The following is an 11,631-nucleotide window of genomic DNA, read 5'->3' as shown; positions in this document are numbered from 1 at the left end:
GTTACACATACATGATCAAGACAACACATACCAGAGCTTAAGCATGGTAAAATAAGGCCAAAAGCTTCTTTGAGTAGAGCCAAAACATGCAAGAATGATGATCCAAACACAAGATGCATGTTAAGGCAATAGAAAGGATTGCACTACAAGTGCATGGTGCATGCAAGAGGCTATTAAACCAACCTTAGACAGATGTATAGCATGCCAAAATAACACCAAATACTTGCTGAAATGGAGCCAAAACAAGCTTAGCAAACATGTTGCCTTTATGAGCCATCAATACAAGCATATGAGACACAAGGAGAGGGGACGCTCTCCTATTTGGGACCTCAAAATACACTTTCCACCACTGAAAATCCTCTAATTTTTAGTGGTGAGAAGGCCAAAACATGGTGGTCCCTATAGCTTAAAAAGTAAGGCACAAAACAAGGCCAAACAAGGCCTAAGAGGGGGTAGACTACCCCCAATACAAAAATGACCTTAAACGAACATTACAAGCATGAAAAATCAAAAAAATTTAGAGTAGAAAGTTAAGCTTAAATCAGCATGCAAATAGGTCTAAAAGCTTAAGTCAAAACAAGGGATTAAAAGGTTAGTTTCTCACCCTTGAAGAGCACCTTCAAGAACACAACCCCAGCAGTTTTTCTGAGTTCAAACCAACCCAAAAACACTAACACCAACTCCTAAGTACCTCAGCAACAAAAGGATGGTGTTCTAGTAGGTGTTTGTGTGCAATAGTATGAAGATTTTACACTTTTGAGGTCAAACATGAGCAAATGAAGAGAGAGAGGTAAAATATAGAGAGAGAGTGATATATGTTTTGCATATCAAGATTTCAGCACCATTGGAAAGGGAGAGGGGTCTCCCTTCTTATGGAAATTCAATTCTCATGCTTGTTCAACAAGCTTGAGTCTTGATTCAATCCCTCCATACACGTGTATGGAGGATGAGAATTATGCCCACTAGCTGTCACAGTTGGCACAAAAATATCTGCAAAAGCAGGTGGAAAGGTCTCGGCCAAAAAATATGGCTCATCGACCACAAAGAGTGTCGATTGGCCACCACTTATGGCCGATGGCAAGAAAACAAGGCCGATGGCACAAGGCCTTAGCCGATGGGTTGTGGGGATGGCCAACAAGCCACCCTCTTCCCTCAGAAGCAAAAACACAAGTCCTTGGTCCACATCCAAGCACAAAACAGATAAGTTGAGAGATCCTAAGGCAAGGCGTGCAGCCGAGACCTTCGGCAACTCAAAACGAACACGAGCATGGATGATCATCGAGTGTTCAAATGATAACGTCCAAGTCTTGAGGACGGTCAAAAATGGGATACAGTTGCCCCTCTTTGATAGAACTTGAAGTCATAAAATGACGAGAGTGAATGTCAAAGCCTAGAGATGACCCATTTTCGATAAGGCCGAAGACTCAGACAAACATACAAGATAACCAAGATATGCGCCCGCAGGCAAGGGCAAGATGCAATGCAAATGACATGCACAATGCCGAGCATAACTTATGATCATGCAAAGAAAGCTGTAATGAAGCATTTATGCAAAATAAATACAACAGTTTAAGAAAGCGAATAAGAAAGAATAGTCCTGCACATTGCAACAGAAAGGATGTAAGAAAATTATGCAATTCTCACTGCGTCTCACGTGGAGAAGACTAAAAGCGACTACCGAGAACACCCGAAGTCTCAAACACAACATCTCTCAGTGTATCACACGTAGGAGAGGAAAGGACTGTTTAGGAAAGCACAGTCATCCAGACGCGTGCCAAACACGAGAGGAGAGGGGTAGGTCCAAACTAAACCGGAGCATCTCTTGAATGAACCGTACATACAATATCATCTGGTTTCACCAACTTCAAATGAACCGTACACACAATATCGTGCCGGCAAAAGAAAGAAATTCAACAGGTATAATATACTAGAAACACATGTTCAACGTTAGATCAAGAAATCAGTTCAATATGAGATAAACACATGCATATACAATGCGAGTGAGAAGGTGCATAGCAATTCAAGTGAAAAGATGCATGACAATGCAACTAGAACAAGCATAATAATGCAAGTAAAGCATGGGTGACAACGCAAGTGAAGAGTGCATAACAATGCAATTGAAACAAGCATGACAATGTAAGTAAAATATGCGTGACAACGCAAGTAATGGGTGCATAACTATGCAAGTAGAGCATGCGCGATAGCGCAAGCAATATGCATAACAATGCAACTGAAACAAGCATAACAATGCAAGTAAAACATGCGCGACAATGCAAGTGAAGAGTGCATGACAATGCAAGAGAGAGCATGCGCGACAATGCTAGTAAGGGGATGCATGACAATGAAACCCTAGTGTACGCATAACAATGCGAGTAAAACGCGCGTGACAACGCGAGTAAAGAGGTGCATGACAATGCAACAAATGTGCGCGACAACGCAAGCAAGGTGGTCCATAACGATGCAACTGAAACAATCATGACAATGCAAGTAAAACATGTGTGACAACGAAAGTAAAGGGGTGCATGACAATGCAACCTAAGTGTACGCATAACAATGCGAGAAAGGCATGCGTGACAACACAACCAAGGGGTGCATAGACACATGTAAGTAAAGCATGCGTGACAACACAAGCAATGTGCATAACAATACAGGAAAGGCATAAACACATGGAAGTAAAGCATGCGCGACAACGCATACAATGTGTAACAATGCAAGGAAAGCATAAACACATGTAAGTAAAGCATGCGCGACAACGCATACAATGTTTATAACAATGTGAGAAAATGCATAAACACATGTAAGTAAAACATGCGCGACAATGCAAGCAATGTGTGTAGCAATGCAGGAAAGGTATAAACACATGTAAGTAAAGCATGCGCAACAACGCAAGCAATGTGTATAGCAAGAAATGCATAAACACATGTAAGTAAAGCATGCGCGACAACGCAAGCAATGTGTGTAGCAAGAAAGGCATAAACACATGTAAGTAAAGCATGCGCGACAACGCAAGCAATGTGTGTAGCAAGAAAGGCATAAACACATGTAAGTAAAGCATGCCCGACAATACAAGCAATGCGTGTAGCAAGAAAGGCATAAACACATGTAAGTAAAGCATGCGCGACAACGCAAGCAATATGTCTAGTAATGCGGCAAAAAAGAGAAGCATATATTCAACGTAAGCATGGTAAAGGCATGTTATTTACAACGTTGAGATGCAACTTTTAAAACGAGATGAGCCATGCTTGATTTAAGAATGAAAAGGCATATAACAAGCGCGCTTATTACAAACATGACAAAACATTCGTAAGGCAAGATATTGAAAAGCAATTTTCGAATCTCGCAATATACAAAAAGGTACGAAAAGGATACATCTTGTGCGCATCAAGTGCCGCACATGGAAGACATGGTTCGAGGTCAACACGAAGGCCACTTAAGCTTCCAAAGTGTATTTTCTTGTACTTTCTTGAAAGATGAGGGTACCAATCATCATAACTGACCCAAACAAGGGCATTGGAGGTGTATTGACCACAAGCGGAGGCCATCGGCCATCCATCAGCCACAAAAGGAGATCATCGGCCAACATTTTAGCCGATCGGCTAACAATTTGGCTGATCGGCCAAAAATGGCAGATTCGGGGCAGTTTTGACATTTTGACTCGGGTCTTTAAATATAGGGTTCCAAATCCTATTCTTTCACTTCTCCCTTGCCGAAAATCCTTTCTCTCTCTCTCTCTAGGTCATTTCCCGCCCTTAGATCCGAGCTTTTCTTCCATTTTCGAGCTTCCCACAACATCTGATTCGCGAAACCTTCGTTGTTTTACACACTTTGAACCGATTAGAAAGTGATTTCGGTGCCACATTCTTGATTTCCTTCACTTGGGGTTTGTTTCCCCCAAGTTTACCTTGATTTCCGTGCCCTTTTCCGAGCCTTGTCATTTTCCTCCGTTTTTCACCCCTCGGGGTTGACTTTTGGTTGAGTTTTTGCATTTTTAGCTATTTTCCATACCCTCAACCACTTGTGCACTCTTCTCGAGATGGCGGACAATATTCCACGGGGTGGGACTCCCCCAGAGATGGATACAGATCCTGAGATCGAGCTCCTGTTGCTCAGTGTTCAACCATTCGACCCGGCGACATACCGGCTGGTGATACACATACTGCCTCTTGGTAGCATCCGCCATTTCAGGAGCTACGCGAGAGGTGCGCCAGTGGAGCTCCTACTACGCAAGCCGGAGTCACACCTTTCTTATGGCGCCGCTGAGGTATACTCTTCTCCTTTTTTATTTTCTGCAATGTAAGACATATAACTTCGATAGTCGATACTGTTCTTTAACTGAACAACCCAAACACACTGATGCATCACATACTTAGTTCACCGTGAGCACACCCGATATCGATGTAAACTCGAACACATGCACACACACTGCATTTTCATCAATTCTGAATGCATTCAAAACACTGTATTTCTGACACTGCTTCGCATTTGTTTGTCTTAAACACAAGGAGATTCCCATGCCTTCCGGGGGTATGGGAATACCATTGCCCGGGGTTGGTAGATGGAGTTGCCCGACGCGGTTCGCCATATCGTCGATCAGGCCGGCTCTGGCATTTTCTGCATGGGACTCTCGCGCCTCACTATGAGTAGGCCCCTTCTAGGTGCACTGGTGGAGAGGTGGTGGGACACCACTGATTCCTTCCACCTTTCTGCTGCCAGGGAGATGATGATGACTCCTTTTGACTTCTCCATGTTCACCGGCATCGAAGTAGGGGGTGATCCGATTCCCTTCGACACCGATATGGGTGAGTGGGATGTTGCCCAGATCTTCTTGCTTGGTGCTTGGCCACCTCTCTCCCGGCCAGGGTTCGTAAGGTATTCTTGGTTTGAGGACCAGTTTTGGATACAGGCGCCTACGACCCGCGAGGAGGTGGGACAGTATGCCTGAGGATTCATCATGTTCTTGTTGGGCACCACCCTTTTCGCCGATCGGGCGAACACAATTGCCCTCTATCTACTGAGCGCGCTAGTGGATGTGACGTGGATCCAGCGCTATGACTGGGGTGGCGCAGGCATGGCCACGCTTTACAGGTACATGAGCTCTTCATCCCGCCATAGCGGACATCTGCTCGGAGGCTACTGGCGAGCCTGGGAGGTACATTTTCCCTTTCTGTTTTATAGTTTTGCCGTACATTAGCTGTGCACCACAGACACTGCATACACGCAATCTGCTTTACACTGGCTGTACACTGCCTATACTGCACATCGTTCTCTGATTTCTGCTTTATCTACATATTGCCTTACTGATAAGCATACTCATTGTTGCCCTTTTACATTCTGTAGTTGTGGGTGTATGTCTACTTTTCGACGCTTGCTCTAGAGCCGGAGGTGGAGATGCCTCTTGCTGTCCTATTTTCTCATCGGTTTGATGTGAAGTGCGAGCAGAGGTCGCAGGAGTCTTTCCTGTTCTTGCGTAGATACTTCGACACCATTACCGCCGCAGAGGTATTTCACGCAGAGGTATTTCAAACTTTACAATTTATTTAAGCTTCGCTTTGCATTATTTTTTCATCAGCAGATAACAAACTGTATATCATTTGCAGATCACTTGGTAACCCTGGGCCACGTTATCGGAGGCAGTGAGAGAGCAGTATGCGGGTGCTCGAGGGACTGCCCAGTTCAGGGTTTTGCTGGAGGGTTCGGTCTGCCGGGCTTGGAACTTGGGAGAGCCCTTCTTGCGACAGACCCTTGGCTTACTTGAGCAGATAGTCCCGACGCTGCCTCCTACCCATATGAGGCATACAGATAGGTACACCTCGCAGGAGATGATCGATTACACGATCAATTGGGATTCTGACTTCTTTAGAGAGGAGGGTGACTACACTGTCTTTATCGAGACTTATCTCATATGACCTCTGGCTAGTACTCGCCGAGATGAGCGGGAGAGGCCTACAGTACCAGCAGGAAGAGCAAGAGCATCGAGGGCGGCTCAGGCCCATGACAGGAGTAGGCCATCTAGGTCCATCAGAATGACAGCTCCACCCGACCAGATAGACTTGATGATGTAAGGACTAGTCCAATTAGGACTGAACTTGCCCCTAGGGTCATGGATAGGAGCTCGGTTGACTTTGAGCACCAAATCTCCTTCTTTCAAATTCCTGGACTTAACCTTCTTGTTGAAAGCCCTGGCAATTCTTCGTTGATAACCCTGAACATGATACAGTGCTTTCAGTCTTCTTTTATCAAATAGCATGAGTTCTTCGAACTTGCTTTGTTGCCAATCTACCTCGGCTATCTGACACTCAGCCAACACTCACAATGACGGAACCCAACTTCGATAGGTAGAACAACCTCCATCCGATAGACCAAGGAATACGGAGTTGCCCCAATAGAAGTTTGAATTGAAGCCCGGTAGCCCCACAGAGCAAATGGCAGTTTATTTGGTCAGTCTCGGTACGTTTCCACCATCTTCTGCAGAATGTGCTTGATGTTCTTGTTGGCGGCCTCAACTGCTCCGTTGGTTTGCGGCCGATATGTAGATGACTTATGAAAAGCCACGTTGTACTTGTCCAACAAGTCGATCACTTCTTTCTTGAAGTGGGAACCATTATCTAAAATAATCTTGTTCGGGACCCCGTAGCAACAGATGATGTTGTTCTTGATGAGCTTAGTAACATGCGATGCCTTCAACACCGCATAAGATTGGCCACAACCCACTTCGTAAAATAGTCTATCGCGACCAGAATGAACTCATGCCCATTGGACCCCTTCGAAGTGACATCCCCGATCACATCAATCCCCCAGACTGAAAACGACCATAGTGAAGTCATGTTGTACAACTTCAACGGCGGAATGTTCATGCGGTTTGCATGGATTTCGCATTTGTGGCATCGCCGGACAATGCCAATACATTCCTCCTCCATGGTGGACCAGCAATAACCTTGTCTAAGGATCTTCCGGGCTAGCATCACCCCGTTCATCTGTGCTCCGCACTCTGCTCCATGGATGGCCTCTATAAGGCACTTGGACTCTTCAACATCAACACACAGCTTATGCATCCCGAGATGACCTCTCTTGTACAGTTTACCCCCGCAGACGATGAACTGAGCAGCCATTCTTCGAATTGCCCTCTTATCTTTGGCATTCGCCCCTGGTGGATACGCCTCTTTTTCCAAGAAGTTCCAGACAACGTAATACCAGGGGTTCTCATCATGTACCTCATCTATGGCAGCAATCAGCTCATAGCCCGGCATGAATTTCTATTCAATGATGATCGGACGCATCTGGACTCCGAAAGGGATGTCTATTATAGAAGATGGAGTGGCTAATGAATCTGCGAACCTGTTGTTCTCTCCCAACAGATGAGCGAAGTTCAGTTTCTCAAATCGAGGAATCAGCACGTCCAAGGTCTGGTGATAGATTCTCATCTTTTCTTCTTTGACTTGCCAATCTCTTTTTGCTTGATATACAACAAGGTTCGAGTCCCCGATGACATCCAACTGTTTTGCCCCTAGTTCTAGGGCGGCTTCTAAACCAGCAATACATGCCTCGTACTCTGGTTCATTGTTCGACACTTTGAACCGGAGTTTGAATGGTAGGGGTATGAGGGAATTGTCGGGTGCTATCAGCAACACCACTATCCCATACCCGTATTGGTTTGACGCTCCGTCAAAGTACATCCTCCAAGTTTCTTCTTCGACATAAAGAATGGTCTCGTCTGGGAATAGATACTCAACTGCTTCATCCCCTTCCACTGGGTGATCGTCTAGGAACTCCACTACTGCTCTCCCTTTCACTAACTTGCGCGTCATATACTTTAGATCGAATTCATAAAGCAGAAGCAACCAACAGGTTAGCCTACCCATAAGTGCTGATTTTTCGAAGAGATATTTGATGGGATCTAATCTCGAAGCCAGTATAACAGAGTGAGCTAACAGGTAGTGCCGCAGCTTCCTGGTAGCCCACATCAAGACCAGACAAGCCTTCTCCAGCGGAATATAGCGGGTCTCGTAATCCAACATTTTCTTGCTCAGGTAGTAGATAGCCCTCTCCACTTTGTCCTCAGACACCTGTGCAAGCATGCAGCCCATTGTAGTTTCAATCACTGAAAGGTACAGAATCAACGATTTCCCCAGCTCAGGCGGTGAGAACACAGGTGGGTTCTATAAATATTGTTTGATCTGTTCATAAGCAGCTTGGCATCGGCCGTCCCATTGGAATTTCTTTCCTTTCTTCAGGAGACCAAAGAGTGGTTCACAAGTCAAGGTTAATTTTGCAATAAACCGTCTTATGAATTGCACTTTACCCAGAAAGCCTCGCACCTCATTTTCAGTCCTTGGTGGTGGCATTTCTAAGATGGCCTTGATTTTAGAAGGATCGACCTCGATACCTCTTTGTGTGATCAAGAACCCCAGCATTTTCCCCGCTGTAACACCAAACGTACACTTCTGAGGATTTAGCCGCAACCAATATTCCCTGATCTGTTGAAAGAATTTCTGCAAGGCGGTGTAGTGGCCCTCTCTTTCCTTGGATTTGACAATCATGTCGTCCACTGTAGGCACCCCATTTTTGCTCGTCATCAAGACTTGGATGTCATCATTTAAACACTCGGTGATCATCCATGTTTGTGTTCGTCCTGAGTTCTCGGAGGTCTCGGCCACACGCCTTGTCTCAAGACCTCTTGATTTGCCTATTTTGTGTTTGGTTTGGCACCAAACACTTGTGTTTTGCTTTTGAGGGGCAGGGAATGGCTTGTTGGCCATCCCCACACCTCACCGGCCATGGCTTGAGGCCACCGGCCATTGTTTTGTTGCCATCGGCCAAATGTTTGGCCAGTCGGCACAATTTCTGGTCGGCCGACCATTGTTTTGGTCAAATTATCATTTTTGGCTGGCTGACCACTGTGCATCTGCTTTTGGTAAATATTTTGTGCTAGTTGTGATAGCTGGCACCCACTTTGCACCCCCTCCATACACGTGTATGAAGGGATTTCATTCTTGCTTAGCTTGTTTTGTAAGCTTTACAAGAGTGAATCTCTATAAAGGGAGGCCTTCTCCTCCCTCCTCAAGGGTTCCAAAAAATTCTAGAGAGCTCGGAGATTAGGGTTAGGTCTTGTGTATCTATCTATCTCTATATCTGCCTCTATTTCACTCTTGTGTGTGTATAAGTTGTATTTGTTCTTAGTTTTGCACAAGGACACCTAGTATCACACCTTACCTTGGTTGCTGAGGTGCCAAAGGGTTGTTGCTAAGGTTTTTGAGTGGATTTAAGCTTGGAAAGGTTGCTGGAGCTCCATTCTTGAAGAGGTCTACAAGGATGAGATTATTTCCCCTTTATTCCCCATTTTTTCATAGGCTTTCAGCCATCCTTGCATCTTTTTTTATGCTAAACTTATAACATATAAAAGTTCTGATTTTAACTGCTCAAAATAGTTGTTTAAGGTTGTTTTGGTGTTTGGGGTTGTTTGACCCCTCTTAGGCCTTGTTTGGCCCCCATTTTGTGCTATTTTGGTGAGCTCCAGGACCACCTTGTTTGGGCCTCCTCACCACTGAAATCCAGTGGGATTTCGATTGTAGGGATGGTGCTTTAAGGTCCTAAGAATGAAAGGGCCATCCCCTCTCCTTGTTGCCTTCAATATTGGCCATTTTAGCCTCATGTGTGAGCACCTTTCTTGAGTTCATGTTAGCCATGTCTTAAGTGTCATTTGTGCTTATTTTTCCATGATATAGCACTGTTTTAAGTTGGTTTAGACACACCATGCTTGCTTTGCATACTTGTCATGTAATGCCATGAAATTGCCTTAACATGTACTTAGCATCTAGACCGCTATGCTTACTTGTTTTGGCCTAGCTTTGTGAAGCTTTTATGCATGTTTTAGTATGCCTAAGGTCTGTTCATGGTTGTTTTGGCCATCCATGACATGCTTTGTATAGCCACCTTGCATTTTGGCTTGTTAGCCTTGGGTATGTGAGTGTTGAGCACGCATCGCTTGGCTTGTTTCAGTGGTTTGGCACCACTTATAGCATCATTTCAGTCCTTGTGGTATGCTTTTATGCTTGCATTTGATGTTCCTTTAAGGCCTTAAAGAGTTTGTGTTTCATGCTCCATGAATGTGTCATTGCGTCTGCCATCATGTTTAGGCCTCTAGGATGCCATGTCAATGTGTTTTTTTGGCTTTGTTTTAACATGCTAAAACTCTAATTTAGGTTGTTCAAATCATGTCATGTTTGGTTTTGCTAAGTGTATTTCAATACCACTTTGGTGAGCCTTAAGCTTTGGACTTGCTTGCATGCCTTACTTGCATGGTTTGTTTGGTTTGGCACCTTTTCTAGCATGTTTTCAAAGTTTAACATGTTGGTTATACATCCATGCTTGCCCCTTTTAAGTGTGCTTAAAAGTCCCTCTTTTGTGCCTTAGTCTTTAGGCCAACTTGCATGCATGTTTGTATGTATTTTAGACTTCATGTTCTTGGCATTTGGCCACTGTTTTGGGCCTAGTAGAGAGCTGTCCATCTTGGTGTAAGTCCATCATTCACATGTTGTTGCATGCTCGCCTTGTGTGTTGTTGCATACTTGGCCTATTGTGATACCCCTGTTCCGTAATATGCTAATTGGTCCTTAAATTGAGTATGATTATGTGTTTACCATGATTTTATTGCCATTATGTGAATATATGTGATTTTGAAGCTTTATCTGTTCACCGTAGGAATATCTGTTTGAATAATCAGCTTTGGAAATTTAATTGAGGGCCTTATCGAGCACAGAACCCGAAATTGATTACGCCATTGTGATTGGCATAATGTTTAGAGCCTACGGTGAAATTTAATTGAAAAATTGATTCAGGCCAGATTAAATTGATTAATTAATGAATTGGTGCTCAAATATGTGATATTAGATTAATGGGGCTTAGTGGGGTTATATGGGACCCTTATGTATTCAACTCCCTCCTTTTATTTCATTCTAGGCTGATTAAACTCTCTAGAGGAGGAGAGACCCGAACTAGAGAGAGAGAAGGGAGGAAATCAAAGTTTTGCTCTTGAATTTTGGAAGTCTTGAAGACAACTCTAGACTTGACCATAAATTGGAAGAATTGAGCCTCTAGGTAAGCATTGATTCTTGAATTCATGAGTTAATGTGTAATCTTGTGTGTTCAAGGGTTGTGGTGATCAAGAGCATGATTTGAGCTCATTTTATTGAAATTGAGGCTTGATATGTGCATGCATGTAAAGAACTCCTATGGAATCACAAAATCTAGCATGTAATTTGTGAAGTTGTGAAAGATTGGTAGGGTAATCCCACATGCAAGCATGTTTTTGTTGAGTCTTATAGCAATGAGCACTAATTGCATTATTTGAAATGAATATGAAGTCAAAATGGGCATGCATGTACAAAACATGGGAGTATAAATCTTGAATGTTTGAATTTGATATGTTAGTAATGAATTTGGATTAATTCGAGGCATGCATGTAAATGATGTAAGAAATTGAGCCTCCTAAGGTTGTGATTTCGTATTGGTAGCATGTTAACATGTGTAAATGTGTAATTTGAGCCATTGCATGCAAGTAATGTGGTTGAAATGTCGAAGTCGAGCTCAAGAACACCATTTTGGGTTTTCCAGAATTTTGACTTCCGCTCGAGC

The sequence above is a fragment of the Camellia sinensis genome, chromosome 3, assembly GCF_055761805.1.
Source record: "Camellia sinensis isolate YWXY chromosome 3, ASM5576180v1, whole genome shotgun sequence".
Lineage (NCBI taxonomy): Eukaryota > Viridiplantae > Streptophyta > Magnoliopsida > Ericales > Theaceae > Camellia > Camellia sinensis.
The sequence above is the reverse complement of the archived record's forward strand: the minus strand, read 5'-3'. Positions refer to the sequence as shown.